General features: G+C 34.1%; 1 protein-coding gene and 1 long non-coding RNA gene across 3 annotated transcripts in view; one reads left to right on the plus strand and one right to left on the minus strand.

The window, feature by feature from the left end:
* Nucleotides 1–27,536, plus strand: part of LOC136030018 (uncharacterized) — an 88,274-nt gene that overhangs the window by 51,795 nt on the left and 8,943 nt on the right. The gene's annotated exons all lie outside the window — the stretch shown is intronic.
* Nucleotides 436–15,861, minus strand: LOC136030019 (uncharacterized). Of its 2 annotated transcripts, XR_010618171.1 has the most exons (3): nt 14,319–15,861; nt 11,605–11,761; nt 436–1,665 (listed from the first exon to the last, which is right to left on the minus strand). It is a non-coding gene; the product is annotated as an uncharacterized LOC136030019 (long non-coding RNA). The 2 variants fall into 2 exon arrangements; XR_010618170.1 differs by lacking the exon at nt 14,319–15,861 and having other exon boundaries at nt 11,605–12,474.

Here is a 27,536-nt window from a genome sequence, read left to right on the forward strand (position 1 = left end):
GAGATATAGATTCAGTTTTCAGTCTTATTGGATCTTCAATTATTGGAAAGTCTGGTTATTTTAAGATAACAGAGCTGAATTTTTTTCTTAAAGTTCAGGAAACGGCAGAGTCTTTTCAAAAATTCAACTGATTCTGGAATGCATTAAGAGGACACCTACTTTTATTGAAAAGCCTACAGATAAAAAGGGACACAATATTTCATTGTGTTCTTAGTCATGTTTCGCTGTTAAACAACTGATTTTGAACTACAATCATCGATGGTCAGTCTCTTCGGACATTTTGCACATACAACCATTGTCTTAGTGAATTTCAGCTGACACTGAGACTCGAGCGGTGATTTTAAGCTATCATATCATTGTTATATAGTATAATCTCATTCGTAATATAGTATCTTTGGCTGGTTCTTAATCCTAAGCCTGAACGGAAGCGAGAGCTTGGCTACTACTATATTTTATTTTACATAACTAAAATAGAAACATAAATACATCAAAATATACTCAACTTAGGTTTACTCAATTGAACTTGAAATTTAACTTTCTGATTAAATCACTCCTCTAATCTATATTTATCCAAACTGACATATACCCAAACGGAACCCACAAGATATTCCCACAAAATGACAAAATGATAAAATACCCCAGAAATTAAAGTGAAAGTTACACTTGCATCTATTTAGAATCTACTTAACCCGGCATAAACCCTAGCTTACAACACCCCTCTCTTGACATTAAACCGTGCCCTTTAAATAGAAAAAGAAGCAAAAATAAAATTAAAAACATCCGACAATTTAAAAGACATACAACATACATTTTAATCAATTCTGTCCATTTTGCAGCAGCTTGCACTTAAAGTGTCAATTATTGCTCTATCTTAGCGAAATCTTGGGAGTTGGATTGCAAAAGACTGGCTCATTATCACACGCAAGAAGTTTAGGACCGGCTTATCACCACACCTAATCGATAGCTCATGACCCACACTGGAACAGTCAGTTTTCACCACATAACTGTTTCACTTGTAAACGAACTTCTATGACCAGATGTTACTCTTCGATGATAGCAAGACGTAGGAGAACCAGAAGAATTCAATATGTAAATCAGGATCAAGTACTTAAATCAGGATCAAATACTCAAATCAGGATCAAATGCATAGTTAAGGATCAAATAGGTAAACAAATAGGTAAATCAGGATCATATGCATAAATCAGCATAAAACGCGTAATTAAGGATGAAATAGGTAAATTAGGATCAAATGTGTAAATCAGCTCAATGTAAAACTTGGGATATGACAGCTACAACTGGAGATAACTAGATGACTTAGATATACAGATTACAAGGATGATAGTTGTTTGAAGGATTACCAAGGTTATACTTCAATAGGATTAGTTCATTTGTTTTAATACTGCAGGTAAAGCCCGTGGCTTCTTCTTCTGCCTACATGATGCTTCAGAGTAGGTTTGGAAAATGGAGAAATGAATAGTAAGAGAAATCTTGTCTGCGAAAAGTGTGGTTCTCATGTCACGTCGATGAAGCTACTCTGGGCTGACCGATGAAGAATTCGAAGTGCAGCTTCTCTTTGAAACTCAGTGGGTATGGATGGATGTAGAAAAGAGTCTTGGCCGACAATCAATTTAGCAATGGTGTACTGTCGCGTGTAGGTCATTGTATCTAGAAGCATAATGACTATCAATTACTTACAAGAAGAAACACAAAATAAAGGGAACAGTTATATTTTGCAAGTAGCATACATGAAATAATATTTTTTGACAAATTAATGTCCAAACAGCTTCAAAAAAACATTGAATATTAAGCACCTAACTCTGGGCTGGTGCATTGCAATAGCATTTACGCCACCTAACGTTTTATATTTAAGGTACTCCGGACTCCAAGTTTCTCGTTGCGGCCGCAATCACGGAGCACCCAGGACGTTCGAGTGATCCGCGACCGACTCAAGCAACCGTACTAACTGCGGGGAAGTAGAGTCTTCTGTATCAATCGTAGTTAGGCTTGACGGATCCAAACTTTCAAAGTCATTCGTCGACTTACCTTGAAAGTTGCTGTCCATTTGCTGTCATGCTCGTAAAATTTTCTCGTTGCCTGTATGGCGTGCTAGTGTGGCTTGATTGTACAATGTCACCAGTTGTATCGAGCCAGTGGTCAGTCGAATCGCTGGTTTAACTATCCTGTGCCAAATTAGTTTGACGAGCAGTGTCTGTGTCTGGAAAAGTTTCCAAGTAAAATTCGATGTCCCATTGCTGTGTGGGAGTAGTCTTTTTGTCCCTCTGTCCGTCTGGTAGTCACTCACCAGGTTTTAGTCAGTTGTGATGCACAGTAATCACGCGCGATTGCCTATCAATTTTCTTGATTTCATAGTTGACTTCATTTACCCTTGCTAATCCCTATATGGACGGTCAAATTTTAAAATTGAAGGTTTTGTCCTTTTCCAGGCAATTAAACATATAAATAAACCATATCTCCGGGATTATAAAGTTTAAAATGAACCTTTTTATCATACTGTTGTTTTTTGTCTTCTATTATATTTGAGTTGAGCCGTTGAAAAATATCTTTGGATCGCATTAACATTTCAGATTTGTTAGAGCTTTCAGAATCATAAAGTGTTCGCTGTTTTATATCTTTTTCTGCAGGAAAAATGAAATCTCGCAGAAACATGAGAAAGAAACTAATTCTTGGGTCATAGTATATTTAGCTGTGTTCAATGCAAACGAAACATGAGAAGTCCAGGTATCCTGATCCCCTCGGTGTTTCTGATTTGCATAATGCGAAAGGATTGAGTTAACTTCCCGATGTCTTCTTTCAAAGGCTCTATTGCCTTGAGCATATTCCGGTGACGTTAAAAGGCAATTTATTCCCAATTTATGGCAAAAACCTTGAAATTCTGGGTTTTTGAAATGATTACCATTATCGGAGAAAATGGAAGTAGGGAATCCAAAAATTTGGCAGTAATTTTCAACTAAAGCGCGCAAAACTGTCTGGGATTTGGCTTCTACAATATTAACAAGATGAATATGGCGCGTAAAATAATCTAATAGGGAGAGAGTGTAAATATTACCATTAACTTTTTTTGGCAATGGACCTAGAAAATCTATCGAAATCATTTCTAAAACATTTGACGGAAGTGGTAATTTTTGGAGTGGAGCCTTGTGTGTCACATTCATAGGCTTCCTGGAGATACAAGTGGGACACGATTCGCAATAACGTGTACAAATTGAATACATACTTGGAAGGAATAAACGGTCTTTTGATCTTGATAAAGTTTTTACTTACATCTTTTCTGAAGAATACTTGGCAAGATTCAGCGTCGAATATCAAGGCATTTTCCCACATCGCATCGTAACCCAAATCCCATGGGGTACGGTAAAGTGTTACAAATATATACTTTTACAGGAATTGAACGACTATTCGAATCCAAATTTAATATGATAGTTCCAGTATACCTCAAAGGGTCATTTGTTATTGACCTGAATTCTCCCTGAACCGTTTCATAAGAAGAAACACATATTGACAGTCTACTAAATAACCCTTCATGGATCAATGATCTACTGGCAGCTGAATCGAAAAGTAGCATCAAAGAGTGACCATATGGCCTAAGACTTTTAATCATTGGCAACTCAGACCAAGATAACGCAACAACTTTATTTACTGGCAATGCTGCAGGCTTACTATTTTCGAAGTCACTGCTACAACCCGCTTCTAGACGCGATCGATGTCGTTTAAATTCCTAGTTTTCGACAATCTGCAATTCTTGCGGATATGTTCGGGTAACAGGCATTTATGACAAATGGGCTTTCCGTCCTTCGTATAGAAGTTACGTGACTGAATATTGGCATTACTTGACTTTATACTATTTTACCCATTGAAACTATTGCCAGCGCCACTTTTTGGCAGTTACCGGGCTTCGCACCCATGCCGAAAATTTCCCCTTTGGTTAAAATTGCCCCGACCCCGGAAATTTGTGGAAGCCACAGCATTAACCACTTCTAAGCCACCACCACATTTGCGAAGCCTTAGCGCTGTTTGTAAGTCCTCTGCGTGTGACAAAGTAGCTAAAGCAGAAGCATATGCTGTTGGCTTGTTTTACAGAAAAAGTTTAATATAATTGTCTTGCAACCCATTTACAAGATCGTGAATGATAATGGAAGGATTGACATTATTTCCAAACTTCTCTTCGCAAGCCTGTTTGACTAAAGACGTATATTCAACTGCCGACTGTTTGGGTATGATTTCAAATTTACCGTACTTCAAGTCACAATATCTTGTGGTTGCTGCTAACCTTAACAAAAATGCGGATTTGTAATCTTCTAGGGTCTCAAAAGGAGCCAAAGTCCAGAACTGAAATGTATCTCCTGATAGTTTTAAGCCCAAATAAACTTTCGAACTTTCCCATTCAAGGATTCTTGAAATAATATCGGTCTTTTTAATGAACTAACTAATGTCAGACTTCCCATCATACCCCGCTAGTGATTCAACCAATTTTAATATAGTCTGAGCTTCCATTCTACAGGGATATAAACTGACTAAAATAAAATAAAAATATATCCAAACCCAAATGTCGCAGCACTTTTAATCAACCACTATCCATTCTAATCTAAAGCCGCATAATATGAAACTAAATACATTTTAACTAGAATTGTCCCCCTTTTAGGCATACCGCTACCACCATTGTTATGTGCTATAATATTACTGGTAATATAGTACCTTTGGCTGGTTCTGAATCCTACGCCTGAACGGCGTAGTTTTTCTTTTTCTTTTCTGTTTTTTCTTGAAATAGTCTTTTTCATGGAAGAAAAAACATTAATGTCTGTTCCTTTTTTATGGACTTAGTCTTTTTCATGGAGAAAATAATATTATACATATTTTAAATTTTTGTCATTTATAATTAGTAGAGTGGGCTGCTGCTTTTACTTTGGAGAAACTTTTTTCAACAAGTTTAGTCTTGACACAACCAGTATATTTGAAGTGAAAAAATTTGAAGGTGAAAACACTTCAAGCATGTTTTTTTTTCATTAAAGCACAAATTGTGCTCTAATCTTCAGAAGGCATGGGGGCTGTCACCCCTACGTACATTAATTTTTACTCGTTTTGAGGTTGACTCGACTATTTATGGCAATTTCCTAACAATTTAGGATTCATTTATTTATTAATATTGATTTCTGGTAGTTTTACCCTTGGAAGATTATTTTACCCAATTTTTTCCCATTTTTGGCTTCATGGAGCTCTCTGTTTTTCTTTGAAAAATTTATCTTGTGGAAACTGTTTTTTTAAATTTATTTCTTTTCTTTATCTATTGAAATAGTCTTTTTCATGGAAGAAAATATATCATACACATTTTAAGTTTTTCGTTAATAATCAATAGCATTGGTTCCTATTTGTATGCTGGAGAATTTTTTCCACAATTTTAATCTTAACATAACCAGTATAATTTAATTTAATTTAATAGCTTCTGAAATTGACCTGAAAAATAAAACTTAACATTTAGTATTAAGCTACAATGAACCAATTACATAATTTTAGGGCGTTGACTTTCCTAATATCCCTAAGGACATAGTTGTGGGACCTTTTTACGATGCTGAACAAAGCAGCTGTCTTAAAATTTTGACTAGATGCGCTGGGGAAATGAATGGGCGCTGGAAAAGGGTTCCTTGCCCTCTAATATCTTCTTACTCTTAAACAAGACATCAGACACTCGGATAGAGTGCAAAAGAAAGGATTTTTTCCTCTGTATATCTAGTAAAAACATTCTAAATAAGCAAATCAACGAGATAACATTTTAAATATATTTTTGTTTCTAGTAAAATGCAAACTATATTCTTGCCTTCAGAAGGAATGAGGGTTGTCAAATACATAATTTCCACAATTTTCAGCTATGCCGAAGAATTTTGATTAAAAGTGTTTTGTGAATTGAAGGGCATTGGAGGAGCTTGTTGCCCTCCAATCAATTCTTACTAATGAAAATAGAGCTAGTTATTCCAATTTCCAATCGTATGAGCCTTTTTAGAAGTTTCTTTGACAAGAAACAGCGATCTCAAAATTTCTATCACATGCATTTCGGCCAAATATGAGGTGCTTGGGGTTGGTTTCTTCGGTCAATCTGAGTCTGAAAAAGCGCAGTAAAATTTTTGATCACCAATCCCTGGAGCCCTCTTTGAAGTTTATATGATCACCCTTTCTAATTTTACCTAATTTGGACAAATGACCATCTCAAAATTTCTATCAGGTACATTTTGGCGAAACATGAGAGGAGGGGGGGGGGTTATCCACCCTTCGATCAATCTGGATCTTAAAAAAGGTACTAAAACTTCTCAGTTCTAATTTAACGATCCCCCTCCTAAATTTATACGAACATCATTTCTGAATGTATCTAATCTACCCCCAGGGCATAACTGAAAACCCTTGCCCTCTGGGCTGTGTTTGGGGGGTTTTATCCTAAAATACAAATTTCCAGACCTTTAAATTATGTTGAACACAATGGCTATTTGAACACTTAGATTAGATGTGCTTAATGAAACCTTGGGCTTAAAAGGGTGCTTTGTTGCCCTCAAATTACTTCTGAAAATTAAAAGCGCAATGGCCCTATCAATTTCCCAATCGAATGAGCTATTCTTATGGTTTTTATGACAAAAAATGGCTGTCTCAATATTTTACCAAATACATTTCGGAAAAATACGATTTGGTGGGGAGGGGGGAGGGTTCCAACTTACAATCACTAAGAATCTTAAAACACGCACTAAAAGAACTGATTTCTAATCTAATGCGCCCCCTCCAATGTTTGTACGATCATCCTTCCTATATATATAACTTATATAACGCAGGGCATAACTTAAAACCCTTTCCCTTAGGGATAGTGGGGGAGTGTCATCCTGAAAGACATAATTTCTGGACTCCTCAGTGACATTGAACTTAATGGCTATCTTATAATTTTGATTGGATGTAACTGGAGAAATGGTAGGAGTGTAAAGGAGGCTAGTTGTCCATCAATCACTTTTGACTATTCAAACCAGCACTAGCCCTTTTAATTTCCAATCAAATAAGCTGTTTTTGAAGTTTCTATAACAACAAGTGGTCATCTCAACATTTCTATCGGATGGGTTTTTGGAAAACCTTAGGTCTGGGGGAGGTATCCATCCTCCGGTTACTCTGAATCTTAGAAAGAGTACTAATAGTTCTGACTACAAATCCAATAAGCTCCCTCCAAAATTTGTACGATCATACTTTTTATATATACCTTATATCTCCCTAAGGTACAACTTACAGTCCTTGCCCTAAGAGCTGGGGGTGGGGGGGGGGTTAGTCCTTAAAAACATGATATCCCAACCTTTCAATTATGTTGAACAAAGTGGCTATCTCAAAATTTAAATTCAATTTGTTTTGCAAAATGATAGGCGTGGGAGGGGTTTAGTTGCCCTCTAATCTCTTTTGACTATTAAAAAGACCACTGGCCCTTTCAATTTCCTATTTAGTTAGCTGATTTTGAAGTATATATGATAACAAATCTTTACCTATCAGATGCATCTCGAGAAAAAAGAGGTGTGGGGTGGGAAGGGGGCAAGTTTTTACCTTCTGATAACTCTGAATATAAAAAAGGGCACTAGAAGTTCTAATTTCTTTGCCAATGACCTCCCTACAAAGTTTATATGGTCACCCTTTTCAAATGTACCTTTTACGCTCCACCCCCGGAAATAACTTAAGACTCTTGCCCAAGGAGCTGTGGGAGGACTCATCCTCAGAGACATAATTTTCTGACCCCTTGAATTTTGTTGAACAAAATCGCTATTTCAAAATTTTGATTAGATGTACTTGGAGAAATGGTAGCCATTTGGAGGGCAAGTTGTTGCCCTCCAATCACTTTTCACTGTTAAAAAGGGAACTCGCCCTACCAACCTCCAGTCAAATGAGCTATTTACAAAGCTTCTATAAAAACAAATGGCAATTTCAAAATTTCAATCAGATGTATTTCGGGAAAAAAACGAAGTGTTGGGATATCCTTTGAAAACTCTGAATCTTAAAAAGGGTGCTTGAAATTCTGATTACCAATCCAATGCACCCCCTTTGCAGTTTATACGATAATTCTTTTATATACAAATTATATTTCCCCATGGCATAATTTACAACCCTTGCATTGAGGGCTGTGGAAGGGGGAGGTCATTCTCAAAACAAGATATCCTGACCTTTCGATTACGTTTAACAAAATGGGTATGTCAAAATTTGTATTGGTTGCGCTTAGGGAAATGGTTGGCATAGGAGGGGGGTTAGCTCCCCTCCAATAACTCTTGACTATTAGTAAAAGCCATGGCTCTATCATTTTCTTATTGAATCAGCTGTTTTCGAAGTTTCTACTACAAAAAAAGGTCATCTCAAAATTTCTAGAAGATGAACTTTGGGAAAACACGAGGTGCTTTGGGGGGGATCTCCATCCTCCAATCCCTCCGATTCTTAAAAAATTGCGCAATAACTTCTAATTAATAATCCTAGGAGCCCCCTCCAAAATTTATAGGATCTCCAATTCCTTATATATCTTGCCCCTAGGGAATAACTTACAAGCCTTACCCTGAGGTCTCTTGGTGGTTGTCATCCTGAAAAATATAATCTCCGGACCTTTCAATTACGTTGAACAAAGGGCTATCTCGAAACTTTGGCTGGAGATAAAAGAAAAGCGGGCGTGGGAAGGTGGCTAGTTGCCCTCTAATCACTTTTGACTATTTAAAAGGGAGCTAGTGCATGCAATTTTTATCGAATGAGGTCTTTTCCAAGTTTTTTCAGAAAACAAATGACCATCTCAAAATTTATATTTGATGCATTTGGGTAAAATACGAGGTTTGGGGGACTATCCACCCCTGATAATGTTGAATTTGAAAAATAGTGATGGAAATTTTAATTACCAATACAACGAACCCCCTCTGAAATTTAAACAATCATCATGCCCAAATGCATAAGGGATAACTCTTGCCCTGAGGGCTATGAGGGAGGATCATAATCGTCAAAAACATAATATCTGGACCTTTCAATTATGTAGAAATAGTGGCTATCTCAAAATTTTGATTGGATATGTTTTGAGAAATGGTTTGCGTGGGAGGGGATTAGGTGCCCTCTAATTAAGTTCGTATATTAAAATGATCATTGGCAATTTTAATTTCCAATCCAATGAGCTGTCTTTGAAGTATCTAAGACAAAAAGGGCAATCTCAAAATTTCGATCACACGCATTTCTGGAAAAACTTTGGTGGGGGTATCCAGCCTCGAATAACCTTTAATCTTGAAAAGGGCACTAGAACATCTGACTACCGACCCAATAAGCCCCTTCTTAAGTTTGTACGGTCATATTTCTATAAATAGCTTATAGGCCCCTAGTGAATCACTTGGAACCCTTGCTCGGGGGTTGTCATTATCAAATACAAAATTTTCGGGTCTTTCAATTACGTTAAACTACGTTGGAAAAAACTTCTATCTCAAAAAATTTATTGGATGTGTTTGGGGAATAGCAGGCGTAAGAAGGGGGCTAGTCAGCGTCCAATCACTTTTAATTACCGATAAAATACTAGTATTTGCAACTTCAAATCGAATGAGCTTTTTTTGACTTTCTGACGACAACACATGACAATCTCGAAATTTCAATCAGAAGTATTTCGGAAAAAACAGGTGTGGCGGGGGTATCCACTCTTTGATCTCTATGAATCAGGAAAAAGGCACTAGAGCCTCAGATTTGGAGATAATCAAATGCAAAATATTAATCTTTTAATTGGAAAATCCATCTAATTAATATACTTCTATTGTTTCTGCTAACAACTCGTTGTGGCACCAGTCCGACAGAGGCTATATCAGCTGAAAAAGCTGAGTCGAGTCTACAATCCAGTCTATATAGTACAATCTACCTCCAGTCTACCCTCCTACAATCCAGTCTATAATAAGCCTTCTTCTTTCCATCCTGCCAAACAGATCTAATCTATATTCAAACTTTTCTTTGAACATCTTCCTACAAAATTTGACACCGAGCTCCTTTTTTAGCCTCAAATAGTTGTCCAAAAAGGATGATTTTTCTCAACTTTCTCAGCTTCTCTTTTATTGTATCCCTTAGGCTTAGAATTGACCGAAGGCTTAGGATTATTGTATCCTTAGGCTTAGGATTGACCGAAGTCTTCCGTAAAGTCTACTGTTTGGGATGAGATCAGTCTGTAGGATACCAAATAAAATCAGTAGATAATTTCTCTGAAAAACATCTTGAAAATCCTTCTACATTTTTTGGAGCACACACACCTCTGAAACATACCTGACAACTTTCAACACATCAGTTTCCAGTGTTCTTTTCCTGGTACGAAAACTTATATTCCTATTCTTCCAAACTTTATTCAACTATTCAAAACAGCTTCGACTTTTACTATTCTACTTTCAGTATATTTCATACGTACAACTTCCTTACTAATAATTCTAATTAGGTGGTTATCTCTGTCCACTTGATCCATCTTCTCGTTAATCACCATCACACCTTCACCTTCTATTAATCCTAGTAATTTTGATTTAATCCTCTTAACATTAATTTTCAAAACAGTTCTTAGACTCTGATCCTTGAAATTTCCTTAAGTTTGTCTGTTTGAAAAGTATTTTCGTCCTGGATGTTTAATTTATCAGAATTTTCGAATTCAGGAAAGTTCAAATTCTCCAAATTATTCCGTGTTCTAACATTTTCATTGCTATGCTTCATAAGACAAAGTCCACCAAATGATTCATATAAATAAAGATAGAAAACACACTCTGCTTAAGGCCTTATTTAATACGAAACCATCTACTAACCATATTTCCCATACTAATTGCACTTCACTGCAACTTTGCATCTTAGCTACATACTCGCAAAACAAACTAATTACCTTAACGTATTTATCTGATATACCATGCAAGGATGAGACCTTCGCTAAAGCTCTTTTATCAGCTAAAGTAATAGTCTATTGACACTATTATACTAGTCAACAATTACCACCATAGAGGACTATATGTGGGTTTTACAAAAACAGTTTTAAAAAGTTTTTAATGCAGGAATCCTCTTAACCTCTTAGATCCACATTTTTCTTCTCTTGAAACTTAATCTACATGTTTTTAAGTCTAAAAAGTTTCACAAAAATACAGAAATTGCTTTTCAAAGAGACCAGACTAATGCCTCACTAGTTATAAAACACACTTACATCGCCTTTCTAATAGATGGATTTAATTGATATTTTCCTAAAATCGATCGATATAACCACCAAAAAATAAAAATTTCATTTATCTCACTGTTAGTAAGAAAGGCCTTATTAATATTTAGTCCTTTTAGTACTGTAACTGATTCCCTCTCGAAAAATAAATTTTGATTCGACTCGATTCGATTCATTTATTAAAAATTTCTTATTCAACAAAATCTTCGACTTGCCCAATTGGAGAGACAAGCTCGACTACTGGGCAAAACATATAAACAAAAAATAACAATCCTCAATGATACAGAACAAAACAAGTAATCAATCACTATTTCATCAAAAAAAAAAAACAGTAGCTTTAATGAGGGTATTTCAGGTGGAGTAAGTGGAGTGAGGTCAAAATAAAATAAAAAATTAAAAAATTTACCAACCGTTCTTGCAAGCAGATTCCATTATATAACTTTTCAATCGTCTCAACAAACTTGTTTCATGAATAATTGTTGGCTATTGATGGGATCATCTACCGGAGGTTGAAACGGGATCTTTCATTTTTCACCAGAGGAAGTTTATACGGATGAACATATTTAGCTATAAAAGAATTTTAATGTTTGGACAGTAGTTTCTGGTCAAAAAAGAAATTATGTACATGCTGAATCTTAAGAAGCCAACTAGATAATAGCAGATGAAATTTCTTTGTAACAGTTATTATGTCTAGAAACCGGTAGGAAGTACGTGTTTCAGAGTGGATATCCGTACTCCTCGGGTGTTTCATAGAGTCTGTAGTGGTTTAATATGTGATTTAAAAGTCAGCAAAGATTAAGCTGAGCAATGTTAGAGGTGTGCATCAATTAGGCAAAAATATAGGATTCTTAGAAAATTATATGAGAATAGAATTTTGAGTCGATGGAGCATACTTATATTTCTTGATAATTTTAGTCTCAACAACATAATATGTGTTTAAAATTCATGGTAGGGTCAAAAACGATACCTAAATATTTTGCCGTGTATACTCTTTTGATTTCATTATTATTATCAATGGTAATATTATTCGACAAAGATTTCTCAACTTTTGATTTGATCTTCCATAAATAATAAATTCTTTTTTATCAGAATTTGTGACAAGTTTGTTAATTTGGAGCCAATTTGTGACGGATTTTGCAACTTCCATCAGTTTTTCTTTCAGTACATCTAATGTTGGTGCTTTTATGTTTTTTACAGTATTTTTCGCAAACATAATTGTTATGCATTTTCAGGGGTATATTTATGGAGATCATTTATGTATATTAAAAATAATAGAGATCTTAAAATTGAACCTTGTGGTACACCGATATTATTATTCGATGTCTCAGACCAATATTTACCATCAATATCCACCACGAACTTTGATTGTGTATTTTCAAGTTTTTTAAATAGCATTTCGTGATTTAAAGCGTCGAAAGCTTTCCTAATATAAAAAACTGTAGCTGCTAAACAATCATAATTTAAAGCATCATTAATGAAAATATGTGTTGCGGCGACGGCAATCTCTTAAAAACCAAACTGGAACATAAAAAAACTTATCTTTTCCAGAAATTATGTAAGTCTATACTTCATTATTTTATCAAAAACTTTAGCCAGTGGCGAAAGGTGTGCAGTAGGATGGTAATTATTGGAATTTTGAGCCTCAGCTTTTAAAATACAGGGATTATTTTAGCCTTTTTCAGAAGATCAGGAAAGACATATTTATAACATGTGGAAGAGGTTCAAATATTACTCCTGATATTTTCTTTAAAATATTTTTTGACATATCATATATTAAAGCCGAATTTCCTTTCTTTAAATCACTAATAGCTCTTTGGTATTCATCAAATGATACTTGTAGCATATACAATCATTTATCGTGTATAATCTGATGACTCATCCAAAACATCTCTAGCCAATTCTTCACCGATATTACTGAAATTCTAAGCAAATAATTCTGTGATATCCCTTTTTTCCGTTCCTTCATTAGCGTCATTTACATTATTAAGAAAATTTGGTGTCGCTCTTCCTTTATTTTTATTTAATTTTGCACGCAAGATTTCCCACAGTTTCTGGTGGGACGCAGCTGAAGATATTTCCATTTCATAATATTTGATTTCACAATCTCTCAAAGTGATTGTCAGAGTATTTTTTTACAAGTTGAATTTCTGGATGTTTTCATCAGGCGGATAATTGCGTTTAATTTTGTATAGTCTATGTTTTTCTTTAACACATTTTAACAGTCTTGGGGATATCCATGGTTTTGTGGCATTGACAAAGGTGTTTGTTTTTAGCTTTCGGACATATATCATTTTAAATATAATTAACTGATTTATAAAACATTTCCAATGCCTTGTTTGCGTCCTTAGCACTGACTACTTCCTTCAAATCTATATCTCCAAGCTTAATAATTAAACGCGCAATTGATTCATCAATTATTATACAAACTGTTCTTTCATTACGTTTATTTTTTTAGATGTAGCCAAATTAAATTCAGAAATTATCAAACCGTGATCTGAAATATCATTTAGTATGACAGAAGTTGAAAAACATATACTATTAGAAAAAATATTATCGGTTAATGTTGCTACATTATCATCTATTCGAGTCGAAATCAGACATGATTGGAGCAGTCCTTGACAAATTATTAGTTCTAAGAATTCCCTTATCTTCGAATCATTTTGCTTGGCTTGAATATTCATTAGGTCTAGGTTGAAATAACCAAACATAAATATTTGCTTATTCATTTGGGATATTTTATTTGATAGAATTTCAAATTGCATCAAAAATTGGTCTATGCTTCCGGAAGGTGGGCGATATAAAGATATCACAATTGTAGATTTTTCAATAACTTCACATTCCAGTATACACGTTTCAAAAATCATTTCTACATTCCATATCATTAGGTCTCGTCTTATTTTGATTTTACCTCTTTTCTTATCATAAATCTTAATCCACCTCGCTGATGGTGTTTTCTACTCTCATGAACGAAATCGTGACCAAAAAACATTATATCGTTAGCATTCCTATCATTTAAGAAAGTTTTGTTTACCTCTAAACAATCAATTTTATTTTTATTAATTATGTCATTTATGAACTCAATGCTACTAATTAAATCTCTGCAGTTAAAACTAGAAAAACTTACATTACTGCATGTGGGGATAGAATCATCCATAAATGAAAATTTGTTTTTCGGGCTATCTTCAAAAATCAATGCTTCATCATCCTTCACATCAGTTATGCATTCAAGTATATTAAAAGGATTTTCCTCTAGTAGTTTAGTTCTGCTCGCAAGATCAGGTAAATTATGTAAACTCAATGTCATCAATCAACAAAAACGCCTCACTCCAGTTAATCAACAATTTAACAAAAGAACACTCAAAAAAGAAAACTAAACTGATCAAATATAATAGCCACACACGTCGGAGAATTTCAATGCGTTTCGGTTGAAGTATGTTCATTCTTACTCTTCAACAGAGAACATGCACAATTTGGCAACAAATCGCGCAAACCAAGACATATTTATATAATGACTATTATGAACAAATCCTAACAAGTCACTAATAAGGACAAAAAATAACACGAATTATTCGACTGGTGGAACGTTATACCACATCTTTTTTTTTACTCCGTATTGGTCTATGTAGAATAATGTGGGTGGTACCGTGGGTGGGATCCATGCAACTAATCCTTTATCCTTCATATCATTGGTTTTTTCTTCATTCAGCGTAGCACGAATCTCTCTGAAGGTTGTATTAACATCATCACTGAAGAAAACCCCATTGTAATTCAATTTTGTCACTTTATCAAAGTCGTTTTTCCAGGGCTGGTCAGGCAATTGTTTATTCGCTTGAAGTACCGAGAATTTGTCGTCCGAGTTCTTGAATCGTATTTTCACAAATTTGTCATGTACCTCTTTAACTTCAAAATTAATTTTAGTTGTAATAAGTTTTCCAGCAAACCTTCCATTTTCGTCAATGCCTCATCTATAGTTTCATCTCTGATGACGGCCTGATCCCAAACATGATCCCTTGAGAAGGGCTGCAATTTATAGACTTTGTCCATTGCTTGCCTGTAGTAATAGATATTGGGAAGACGACAGACGTTATGAGGGGTTATTTATCCTGGTTGTGGGCTATGGAGAGGGTTATGGGTCACTTGTTACGTGGAATATCTTTTCATGGAGGAACCTATCACGAGGGAAGAAAATTTCCATTAGGGGAATGCTGGATTTTCCAGTACTATATAAAAAAAATCAATGCTGTAAAGAAAGAAAACGATCAAAAATGTGGTTTTAAGGCCAAATGAAAATACTGAATAAAACACTGACGAGAGAACAAGCGCCTCTCTTGTTCATAGTGAACAAAACAATATGATCAAAGAAAAAAACGCCTAAAAAACAAATAGAATTTAATTAAAGACCGAAAATCAATAGAATGAAAATCAAATACCTAACAACAAAAAAATGATTAATTTGCCAATTTCCAAAATTTGCGCAAAATCCAAACAAAGTTGAACCGCCGCCAACGGTTACTAATGAAAAACTGTGAAATAAAAGAAAAAAAATCATTCACTCAAACAAACAAAACAGGAATTGAATAAATTGGGAAACTAAGTCACCTGATTTATGATTCTAACCATTGCAATTCTTGCGGAGACCCTATGATACCACGGTAGCTGAGACCTAAAAAGGTTGTTGGAGAAGTGATTCAATGTTATTTCAGGAATTAATAACGTATCGGCTTCTCTTTCCAAAAAACCGAAATGAGACTCAGTTATTTTTAAATCACCTAAACCTCTGTTCAAAGCTAAACCTAAATATTGGTGTTTATAAATTTGAACACCTTCTCTGTATTAAGTATCTTTGCAGAAGATAAATAAAAGAAATAAGCTTTTTTAAATTGAAAGTAAGAATTATTTCTTTTGAAAGTAAGAAGTTAGAATTATTATTTTTCTTTGAAAGTAAGAAGAAGCACAAGTTATAGATACGTGATTGACATAATATATACACACACACACACATATATATATATATATATATATATATATATATATATATATATATATATATATATATATATATATATATATATATATATGCATCAAGTGCAAGGTTAATTTTACCCCTTTAATTACCGTTATATATATAAAAAATATATATGTATATATATATATATATATATATATATATATATATATATATATATATATATATATATATATATATATATATATATATATATATACATATATATATATATATATATATATATATATATATATATATATATATATATATATATATATATTTATATATCTATATATATCTATATATATCTATATATATATATATATATATATATATCTATATATATATATATATATATATATATATATATATATATATATATATATATATATATATATATATATATATATATATATATATATATATATATATATATATATATATATATATATATATATATATATATATATATAAATAATGAAAAGAGAAATCACCAATGCAACAGCAAAAACACATTAAAAAAAAATACAAAAGGATTTCTCCTTCTGTGTTTTCGTTTTTCTCCTTCTGTAAAACAGGAAGACTATTTTCATAAATTAGTGATCAATATAGATCAGCACTTGAATGAGGCCTTAACCCTGCTCATCCATATGATCACATAGGTCAAACAGCGTAGCCGTACAAAATCAACCATAAAGAATAATCCATGGACAGGCAGTCGTGTTGTCAGTAAGTATTAGTCGTCATTTACCAAACAGTAAAAAAAGGCAAATAATTCAGAGGCAACAGCCGAACACAATAGCTCATCAGGAGAATAAACACTTGCCCATAGGGTTTCGGCACTTAAAAGTATCTACCCAGGCAAGTGGCATGCCTACCATAAGTTCACCCCCAAAATATATGCCTATGAAAAAACAAGCAAATGTAGAACAACCAAGTAATGCCAAAACAAGCTTATCCTACCTTAGTTTTGGCTCTCATGTATTTAAGGAAACTTAAAAAAATATTTTTTGGAGACCATTATGTATTAAGAAATTATATAAAACAATACATGAATCCAAACAGGTAAAGCAATAGGTATGGAAAGAATATCTGAAACAAAGATGAATGAAAATGGATAGCAAAATCTATGGTTGAACGACAAGTGACACCACTTATCTCGTCAAATCGTAAATTAAGCATCAGCTTAGAACAGAAGCAATAGTAAAAATTATAACGAGAACCAGCAGAGTACAAATCAGAACTAATGTGTAGTTGGGTCTGGTCACTGCGCCCTAACAACCATATGTGGTCATGCCCCTCTCTGGCAACAAGATCTACAATGCGTTCGAATGGGACGCCTATGTGACATATAATAATTAGAACTCGTATGGATCCGGGAGGAAACTAGCTTGCATATTCCTATCAGAAGGAAATTTGCATATCCATGTGAGTACCTAGTTTATATATTCAGAATGGAACCCTTGCAACCAAATCCTGTCAATTGTGCCATAGCAACCAGAATTTTTTGTTCTATAAAAGCCTAGAAAATAAAACATTATTAACGGTGTTAATTTGATAATGGAATTATAAAGACGAATAATTAAACTCAATTGAAGTCTCAAGACAAGACTTCTAACTAAAATATTTATAGTGTGAGTCATTTCAAATTTTTAATCATATAATAAAAAGAGAAATCACCAATGGAACGGCACAAACACATTAAAAAAAAGAATACAGAAGGAGAAAAGGAAGACTTTTTCCCTACTTTAGTGATTAATATAGATCAGCACTTGAATTAGGCCTTAACCCTACTCATCCATACAATCACATAGGTCAAACAGAATGCCATACATAATCAACCATAAAGAATAATCCATGGACACTGGAAATCACTTTCTCCCTTACGGAGGATGTGCTTCTTATGTGATAAATCCAATTTTGATAATACATATGTTACGTACAAAAGTCAATCTTTCTTAGTGCATTCCTCGAGACAGAATTTGCAACTAAAGCTTTGATTTTGAGCGTACTTTCAAAGCGTAACTGTCTTGTATCAAATGTGACAATCTACGAATTATAATTTGGGAATCTTAATCCGTCGCTATATGGTAATATTTAATCCGTTGGACTGATAGGGTTAAATCCAATCTCAATATTAGTATATAGTCAAAACCGAACACAAAGAATAATATGTGCTTAAATCAGTCCCAAGATATGTCTATGGAAAATGACATTTAAGGAAATTGTAATTTATTCTTTATCTTTCGTTTGTGTTGATTTTTCTGCAAGAACTCTCATGACTGCGCACTTAGTAATTTCTAAATACGGCCCATGACAGGGCTTATGAAAGCCCACCCATCTCCTGTTTACGAATATTAATATTATGCTAGGTATTTTTTGTTCAGTAAGTGTACCCACTCGCTTACTGAACCCAAAAGAGCTTTTCTGAAAATCAGTTAGCATAATTTAATCTATATAAAAATTGGCTGTGCTAAAAGCTATTCTTATGACAATCTAAATTGGCTGTGTTTACTCAGTTTTATATTAGCTTGTCAAAGCTTTCATTGTAACTAACAGTGTCATTGCTACTGGTAAAAGGCCCTCTGAAGTGGATGTATCATTTGTATCATTTCTTTCATAAGGCTGTCGTATCACTGATTGAAATATACAAGACTTTCTTAATTTTTCTATTACATTTTAAGAATTTTAGGTATTATTTTTTAGATAAAAAATATATATAAAGGAACCTAAATCATGAAAGTAGTTACGTCAAAGTTCAAAATAAACAAGTAAGTATAATTTGACCCTATTAAAAACAATTGGACTTTTAACATTTATGTTTTAGAATCGTAGTCTCATTTTTCAATCCTTAGTCAACTTTAATAGTTTTGCTAGAAAATTTTTGTTTGCTTAATTTTCAGTTTTGAGAAAAAATTCTTTTGTTTATAGTCTATATAATGTTAAATTAAAGACATAAGAAATTAAGAGATTTTAAGTTCAAACAAAATCTGGATGTTCATAAAATACAAAATTGGGGAGTAGGAGGTGATTGGAGGATTGGACTGTCATTGACCTGTTATGAGCCCTGTTATAAAGTTATTAATAGCGCAGTCATGGGAGTTCTTACAGAATAAATCAATTTTCGTTAGACATGTTTTGAATTCTCATTTAAGCAAGAGCTAATTTTTTTCGCTTAGCATTGTCTAAAAACTGTTATTTAGATCGAATGTAACCCGTTCAGTTAAATGGAGTGAATATTCCCCAATAGAAACAGATTGAAATTCCAGATTATAAAATATAGATCAGCATATTTGTTACGAGAAATTTACTCTGTAAGGGTACTTTGAAAATCTAAGGTTTGTACCAAATTCTGTCTGAAGCAATGTACCAAGGAATATTGACTTCTATATATAATATTTGTTGTTACGAAAATTGGATTTTATCAGTATTGCTGCTTAACAATTAAATTACAAGATTTATTTGCCAGTTAATGAAAGTTACTCCCTCCTAAGAAAATAGGATTGCTTAAATGGTCATGGTTACAGAGTGACGTCACCCCAATACCCTCAACAGAAATTTTTCTTACAAGCCCAACACATTTCTGTATGCTCAATTGTCAACTCGTCATCTGGTAACAGGGTCATTGGATAATCTACGTGGAGCAGCACTAAAATTGACTTATTAGCTGTTTTAAATAGTGACCATAGTGTGCCTACGCAATCTTCCCCAAACAATGTCTCCAATACTTCTACTGATTTCATGGTATTAGTCGATAAACCCTTGCACGTTGGCATAAGAGAAGACTATGCGTTCATGTTCTTTAATACAAATAGTATCCGATGGAATGCACACACGATTTTAGCCGTAATATCTATTTCCACCTCCTTGCTCCTAAGGGGCAAATTTTGAACATTCTTAAACGCTTTCAGGATCTTTATCATTTTTGGTGGTATGTTTTTTTTATTTGAATTAATTAAATAAATAAATAAAAAATGGACCGCAACATGGCATTTTCACCCGATACCATCTCCACAGACAAAAATCCATTATGTTCAAGGTGCCTCAAGTCGTCTTTTAATTTTAATTTGGTAAGAAAACAAATTAGACGCATTAGAAAATAATAGCAACTACCGGTCCAAATGTTTTTACCCCTACTTAGAACCTGACTATTATCAGGAATGAGAATGAGATTTCCCAATGAACCAGAGTTTTATGCAGGATCATTGAGAAGCCATACCCAGCGTGTCAATGATTTAATGGAAGGAGCCCTTACTGAATATAAGAAAACGTTTCACCTTTAAGGTCAGCCTGTTCATAAGCTTTATCTTATTGTGACACTGATACCTCAACCTTAAAATGCCCATTAACTCACCCACAAATATCTATCTACCTAAATGATACAGGGCATTGTCCATTTAAACAGATAAAATCTACTTTAGGTAATTAAGAAACCTCTCCACCACCACTAGCTGCCAAATTGTCAAAAATGTCTTATTACCGTCCTCTCTTGAGGGTTTGTGCCCTGGGATGCAGAGGCACCATTTGGAGGGGTCAGGGGTGGGCCAATGCCCACCCTAGAATTTTCAGGGGGGCCCAAGCTTCCACCACAAAGGGCCCTTTCCCGACCATAATCATCCACTATTTCCAACATAATCATTCTGTTCAATTGATTTGAAATTATTGCACGCATATCATCCAAGGAGCGTAATTACCTGACGACCCTAGGGGTAATTACGCTATTTGCTATTAATCATTGTAAACTTTGAAAGTAGGTTAGATTCATAACAAAAGTCTCAAGTTCTGTCAAATGCCCATTTCCTAGATGATTATATTAATATTATAAATTCTGAATTTTTGAAGTAATTCCTCTAGGTTGACAGATTAAAATAGGTCAGTTCCTCCCAAATGTTTCGATGTTTATTTTCTTGTTTTGGTGAATATAAGCCACCGTTTTAGATTACTTGAGTCAGTTCTTATTCTGTTTCTGTCCTCGTTTTATGTACATTTACTGTATCGTATGTACAAATAGATACTTTTATGCTCGACACAAAAACCTAATGAAAGTTAGAGACGCTTGACATCCTATACCAGTTGAACCCCAGATTTTAGGCCAACGCTACCATAAGACTCTAAAGACGATAGCACAGAGAGTAGTAGAAGACTTTACATCATTAAGCCTATTAGCTTTTTAACTAGGTAAATATAAAGGTATTAATAGCCATTAGCATTGGAAATCAAAATTTAATAGCGTTAGATCACTAAGCATCTGAAACAATTTGTGACAACTTTGATACTAGGAAAGAACTTTGTCCAATCTGGAAATCAGCATACTACTTTGGCGGATGAAATGAAGTGAGAGTACTCCAAGACTTTCGACCGTCTACTAGCCAAATTTGACAGAAGGTGCACAGATAACTTGCCAGTGCTGAGCACACTTGAAGGCTTGGGTCCAAGCTCGACCAAGTTTATGGACACAGAGTTGATCAAGCGTTTCTCTGCTCTTTACGGTGAGCTGGATATCGACGAGTTTCTTCTCGAATCTCAAGCTCATATTACTAAGATTTTCTTGCTGGATGAGGAGAAAAAGCCGTCAAAATTCCTAGGCATTGTCGACCATCTTCAGGTATTACCAGTGGCTTACTCAGAAGAAATTAAAGTACTTCATATTGCTACCACACTTCATGTGACAATAGCGAGCAATGAGCATTTGTTTTCTAGCCTAGAAATAGTGAAAACTACCTTTGTTCTACAACAGGACACGATCAACGTATTGTTTACTTAAATAAGAAATTTTTTCGCTGAGGAAGGCTAGCCTGAAGTCTGGTTGAATTTTGCATTTTCAGTTTAATCACTTAACCTTGTTGATTTTGATCTTCGATGTTATAATTAATCTTAGTGGTCAGTGTGGCTTAGTTCCACATTCGGTTACAGTCCATTTCCAAGCAACACACGGGTGCTGAAAATATGTTTTTAATTTTAATATTCGATCGATATGCTGCCAAAACCCAAGAAAATCATTTTATCTTACACGACACGAAGTTAGTCGTGGGGGGGGGAGCAAGACGGAGGTCGTGCCCACCCCAAGATTTTACCAAATAGCGCCAGTGCTGGGATGAGGAATGTGTGTTTAAAACACTCTATGCCCATATCGAAACGAAAACATTTGGACCCTACATCCCTTTAAATCTGCATTATACTTTACAGCCTTTTTCCCTCCTAATTCTTTAAATCAACTCTTTTCTAAATTTAGTGATATTCAAATCCAAACTTTTTGTAAGTAAAATTATTAAATTTTCTCCCGATTTCAGTGTAACTTTGCCCCCTTTTAAGAATACTTTACCTTCTGTTTTTACCCTCTCTCTACCTTTAGTCTGCAAAATCTGTTTTTCAAGAAACAGCTGCTTATGTCCTCAAGTATATCGTACAAATTCTTGTAATGAAAAACAGGTTTTATTTTAAATAGCTCGAGTGTAATTTCAATATGTCCCTAATTGAATTTAGATGACTCCTACTGCACCCCACTTGTTCTATATCGACGTTAGAAACCATAGTTTTTATCATAGCGAGGATAAAAAGAAACATTTCAAGGAAAGGTATAGAATTCAAGTAGCCAAAAAAAGAAAATCCAATAATTTAGCTAAGTGAAGATGAGTAGCGTAAGCCTACTATATGCGGGGGAAAAATATTTTGCCGCAAAACTCTGTATAAATAAGTATTCTTGTTCTTATTTATTATTATTCTGTGATTCAATTTTGCTTTTGTTCTCTTTCTAATAAGAAATAGTAAGTTACAATGAGCCCGCCTTTATTATGATTAAGTAGAAATAACAGCTCATGTTGACTGCTTACAATAGAACTAGTCAGAATTTAGCTTATCCCTCCCAAAAATCAAGGAACATGTTTCACCATAATTCCATAATCTGATCAAAAAACATTTCTAAATTATGAAACACTCATAATACGAGAGCTATCAAATTTAGAAGCTGGTAAAAATGAATCGTTATCAATTAATGTAATGCAGTTGTTCGCTTTAAGCTAACCCTTGAGTAACGGGTGGTGTAATTAACAGTTTAACCAAGTGTAACGGTCTATAGAATTTTAACTCAGCAGCTGGAACACGCTTCAAACTGGTTTAATATTAGGAAGTAAATTTCGTGATAAAAAAGAGGTAAATTTATCGGCAATAAAACTTTTACGAGGGAAAGGGTTGAGGTCTAATTCAATTCAATTCGTTTATTAACAAAAAACAAATCACACACTATAAACTAACTACAGCCTATGATAGCACTGTTCGTAAAGGGTAACAATATTTATTCAATCATTAAGAAAAGAAATATAAGGTAAGAAAAGAAGAGGAGAACGGAATAGAAAAGAAAACAAACCTAAATTAATAAAACAAAACATAGAAAACTATTGGTACAGGAAATTAGGATCTAATTCAATATTTTCCAATAAGAAGCTTTTAACCTTATCTTTGAACTCTGGTAGGTTATTATCATTTCTCAAAGTATTTGGCATTTGATTGAAAAACCAGATGACGTAAGACGTTTCGTTTCTGTTGCTAGTTGCGATGCATGTCGAATACCATGATGGTAAATTTCATAACTCAAAAAGCCAACATAAACGACTCAGGTTCAGTATTTGTTCTTACTTTATATAAAGTTTCGGCAATCTTTTGTTCTCGAAGTCGAGCCACATTTCATATCTTAGGTTTTAATGAAAAGGCCTTCACACTCTGACGAGGCTCAAGCTTGAAAATTGCACATATATCTTTATTCTGAAGAATTCCATTGTTCAAAGTGCTTCCATTGCTGCCACACTTCCTGTGACAATAGCGAGCAATGAGCATTTGTTTTCTAGCCTAGAAATAGTGAAAACTACCTTTGTTCTACAACAGGACACGATCAACGTATTGTTTACTTAAATATGAAATTTTTTCGCTGAGGAAGGCTAGCCTGAAGTCTGGTTGAATTTTGCATTTTCAGTTTAATCACTTAACCTTGTTGATTTTGATCTTCGATGTTATAATTAATCTTAGTGGTCAGTGTGGCTTAGTTCCACATTCGGTTACAGTCCATTTCCAAGCAACACATGGGTGCTGAAAATGTGTTTTTACTTTTAATATTCGATCGATATGCTGCCAAAACCCAAGAAAATCATTTTTTCTTACACGACACGAAGTTAGTCGGGGGGTGGTGGTGAGCAAGACGGAGGTCGTGCCCACCCCATGATTTTACCAAATAGCGTCAGTGCTGGGATGAGGAATGTGTGTTTAAAACACACTAAGCCCATATCGAAACAAAAACATTTGGACCCTACATCCCTTTAAATCTGCATTATACTTTACAGCCTTTTTCCCTCCTACCTCTTTAAATGAACTCCTTTCTAAATTTAGTGATATTCAAATCCAAACTTTTTGTAAGTAAAATTATTAAATTTTCTCCCGATTTCAGTGTGACTTTGCCCCCTTTTAAGAATACTTCACCTTCTGTTTTTACCCTCTCTCTACCTTTAGTCTGCAAAATCTGTTTTTCAAGAAACAGCTGCTTATGTCCTCAAGTATATCGTACAAATTCTTGTAATGAAAAACAGGTTTTATTTTAAATAGCTCGAGTGTAATTTCAATATGTCCCCAATTGAATTTAGATGACTCCTACTGCACCCCACCTGTTCTATATCGACGTTAGAAACCATAGTTTTTATCATAGCGAGGATAAAAAGAAACGTTTCAAGGAAAGTTATAGAATTCAAGTAGCCAAAAAAAGAAAGTCCAATAATTTAGCTAAGTGAAGATGAGTAGCGTAAGCCTACTATATGCGGGGGAAAAATATTTTGATGCAAAACTCTGTATAAATAAGTATTCTTGTCCTTATGTATTATTATTCTGTGATTCAATTTTGCTTTTAGTCTCTTTCTAATAAGAAATAGTAAGTTACAATGAGCCCGCCTTTATTATGATTAAGTAGAAATAACAGCTCATGTTGACTGCTTACAATAGAACTAGTCAGAATTTAGCTTATCCCTCCCAAAAATCAAGGAACATGTTTCACCATAATTCCATAATCTGATCAAAAAACATTTCTAAATTATGAAACACTCATAATACGAGAGCATTCAAATTTAGAAGCTGGTAAAAATGAATCGTTATCAATTAATGTAATGCAGCTGTTCGCTTTAAGCTAACCCTTGAGTAACGGGTGGTGTAATTAACAGTTTAACCAAGCGTAACGGTCTATAGAATTTTAACTCAGCAGCTGGAACACGCTTCAAACTGGTTTAATATTAGGAAGTAAATTTCGTGATAAAAAAGAGGTAAATTTATCGGCAATAAAACTTTTACGAGGGAAAGGGTTGAGGTCTAATTCAATTCAATTCGCTTATTAACAAAAAACAAATCACACACTATAAACTAACTACAACCTAAGATAGCACTGTTCGTAAAGGGTAACAATATTTATTCAATCATTAAGAAAAGAAATATAAGGTAAGAAAAGAAAAGGAGAACGGAATAGAAAGGAAAACAAACCTAAATTAATAAAACAAAACATAGAAAACTATTGGTACAGGAAATTAGGATCTAATTCAATATTTTCCAATAAGTAGCTTTTAACCTTATCTTTGAACTCTTGTAGGTTATTATCATTTCTCAAAGTATTTGGCATTTGATTGAAAAACCAGATGACGTAAGACGTTTCGTTTCTGTTGCTAGTTGCGATGTATGTCGAATACCATGATGGTAAATTTCGTAACTCAAAAAGCCAACATAAACGACTCAGGTTCAGTATTTGTTCTTACTTTATATAAAGTTACTCGCATTGCCTTCAAACGGAGATACCGGGTCTTCAGCCGGACTTACAGAATTTTGAGGTTGTTTTTTGATCGGACCGGTAGTATTTTTAAAATTTTGGAGAGTCACAATGAAATTGGACGAGAGTTCAAAAGTTTTATTTCTAAGAGAATTTAGATTTAAATGTAACTAAATTTTAAAAGAATTGGGTTAAAGATTTGGAAGGGGGAGAAGGCTATAAGCTATAATGCATATTTAAAGCGTTTTAAGGGTATAAGCGCTTTCGTTCCGAGACGGACTTGGAGTGCTTCAAGTGTTCAGTCTTTATTTTAGGGCATAAAACCTCAAGAAATAATGCTAATAAGACGCTTTTGACAATTTGGCAGTTAATGGTTGCCGAGAGAGGGCTGAGATTCCTAAAGATGATTTTAACTCTTTAAAGCGGCATTATCCTGCATAACATAAAGAGATCGACATAAGGAGATAACATAAGGAGTTAGATACATAATAGCAATAATAGCAATACATAATAACATAAATAAAATTTGGAGATAGGCATTTTGAGTTTGCTAATAAGTATTTAGAGATTCGGGTTTCATTTTTACAGTGTGTTAAAGCTTATGAAGACGCTGAACTTAAAGATGAAAATGGGTTTCTATATTTAGTAGGAACTCCGTCTATTAAATCGTTGAAACAATGGGTATGGCTTCCCTATTATCCTGCAAAAACCTCTTTTTAGTTAGAAATTTCTTTCTCATTTTGCATATTAGGTGGGTTCTAAGTGAGGGTAAAAGAATTTGGAAGTTTTTATGCTATTATTGTCTAGTTTGTCTGTCTTTATTCCGTACCAAATTAAAATTAAAACACCACTTGAAGCACTGTGAGCGTAATGGATATAGATCCATGGAGACGTTATTGTGTGACAACATCTTGCGGTATAAAAATATCCAAAATTTGTTCCTTCAGAGTGAAAAGGTTGCAACAGATATCAAGGCTAAAATTATGCTTGCGATCCATCAAAATCTAATCTATTTAAAGAATATGAAGCCATGGCAGTCTCCTATGCCAACGTGCAAAGTGATTCTTGCAGTACCCTGAAATTGGTAGAAGTATTGGAGATGTTGTTTGGGGAAGGCCACGAAGCCACAGCAACGGTTCCTATAGCAATTGTTATTTATGAAAGCAACTAACAAGTCAATTTCATGGCTTTGCCACGTAAATTATCCATTGACTCTATTACCAGAAGGTGAGTTGCCAATTAAAAATAAAGAAGTGTGTTGGGTTTATAGGAAAAAATTTGGTGAGGGTATTGGGGAAATGTCAGTCAGCAGCCAGAACCCTTTAAGCAATCCTATTTTATTGGGAGGGAGATTCTTTCCCTGAATAACTGTTTTACGTTTGTAATAGTGTTTTATTATTATAAAATAATTGATGATTGATGAACTTCATATTACCCACCTTGGTACTTTTGCAGAAAATTGAATAAGTAGATTACCCATAGGTAGATGGGACTTTTTCATGTAGCATCATACCCAAATTATGTTAGAAGTTGCTGCTCTTAGAATT

This window comes from Artemia franciscana, chromosome 8 (assembly GCF_032884065.1).
Source record: "Artemia franciscana chromosome 8, ASM3288406v1, whole genome shotgun sequence".
Taxonomy (NCBI): domain Eukaryota; kingdom Metazoa; phylum Arthropoda; class Branchiopoda; order Anostraca; family Artemiidae; genus Artemia; species Artemia franciscana.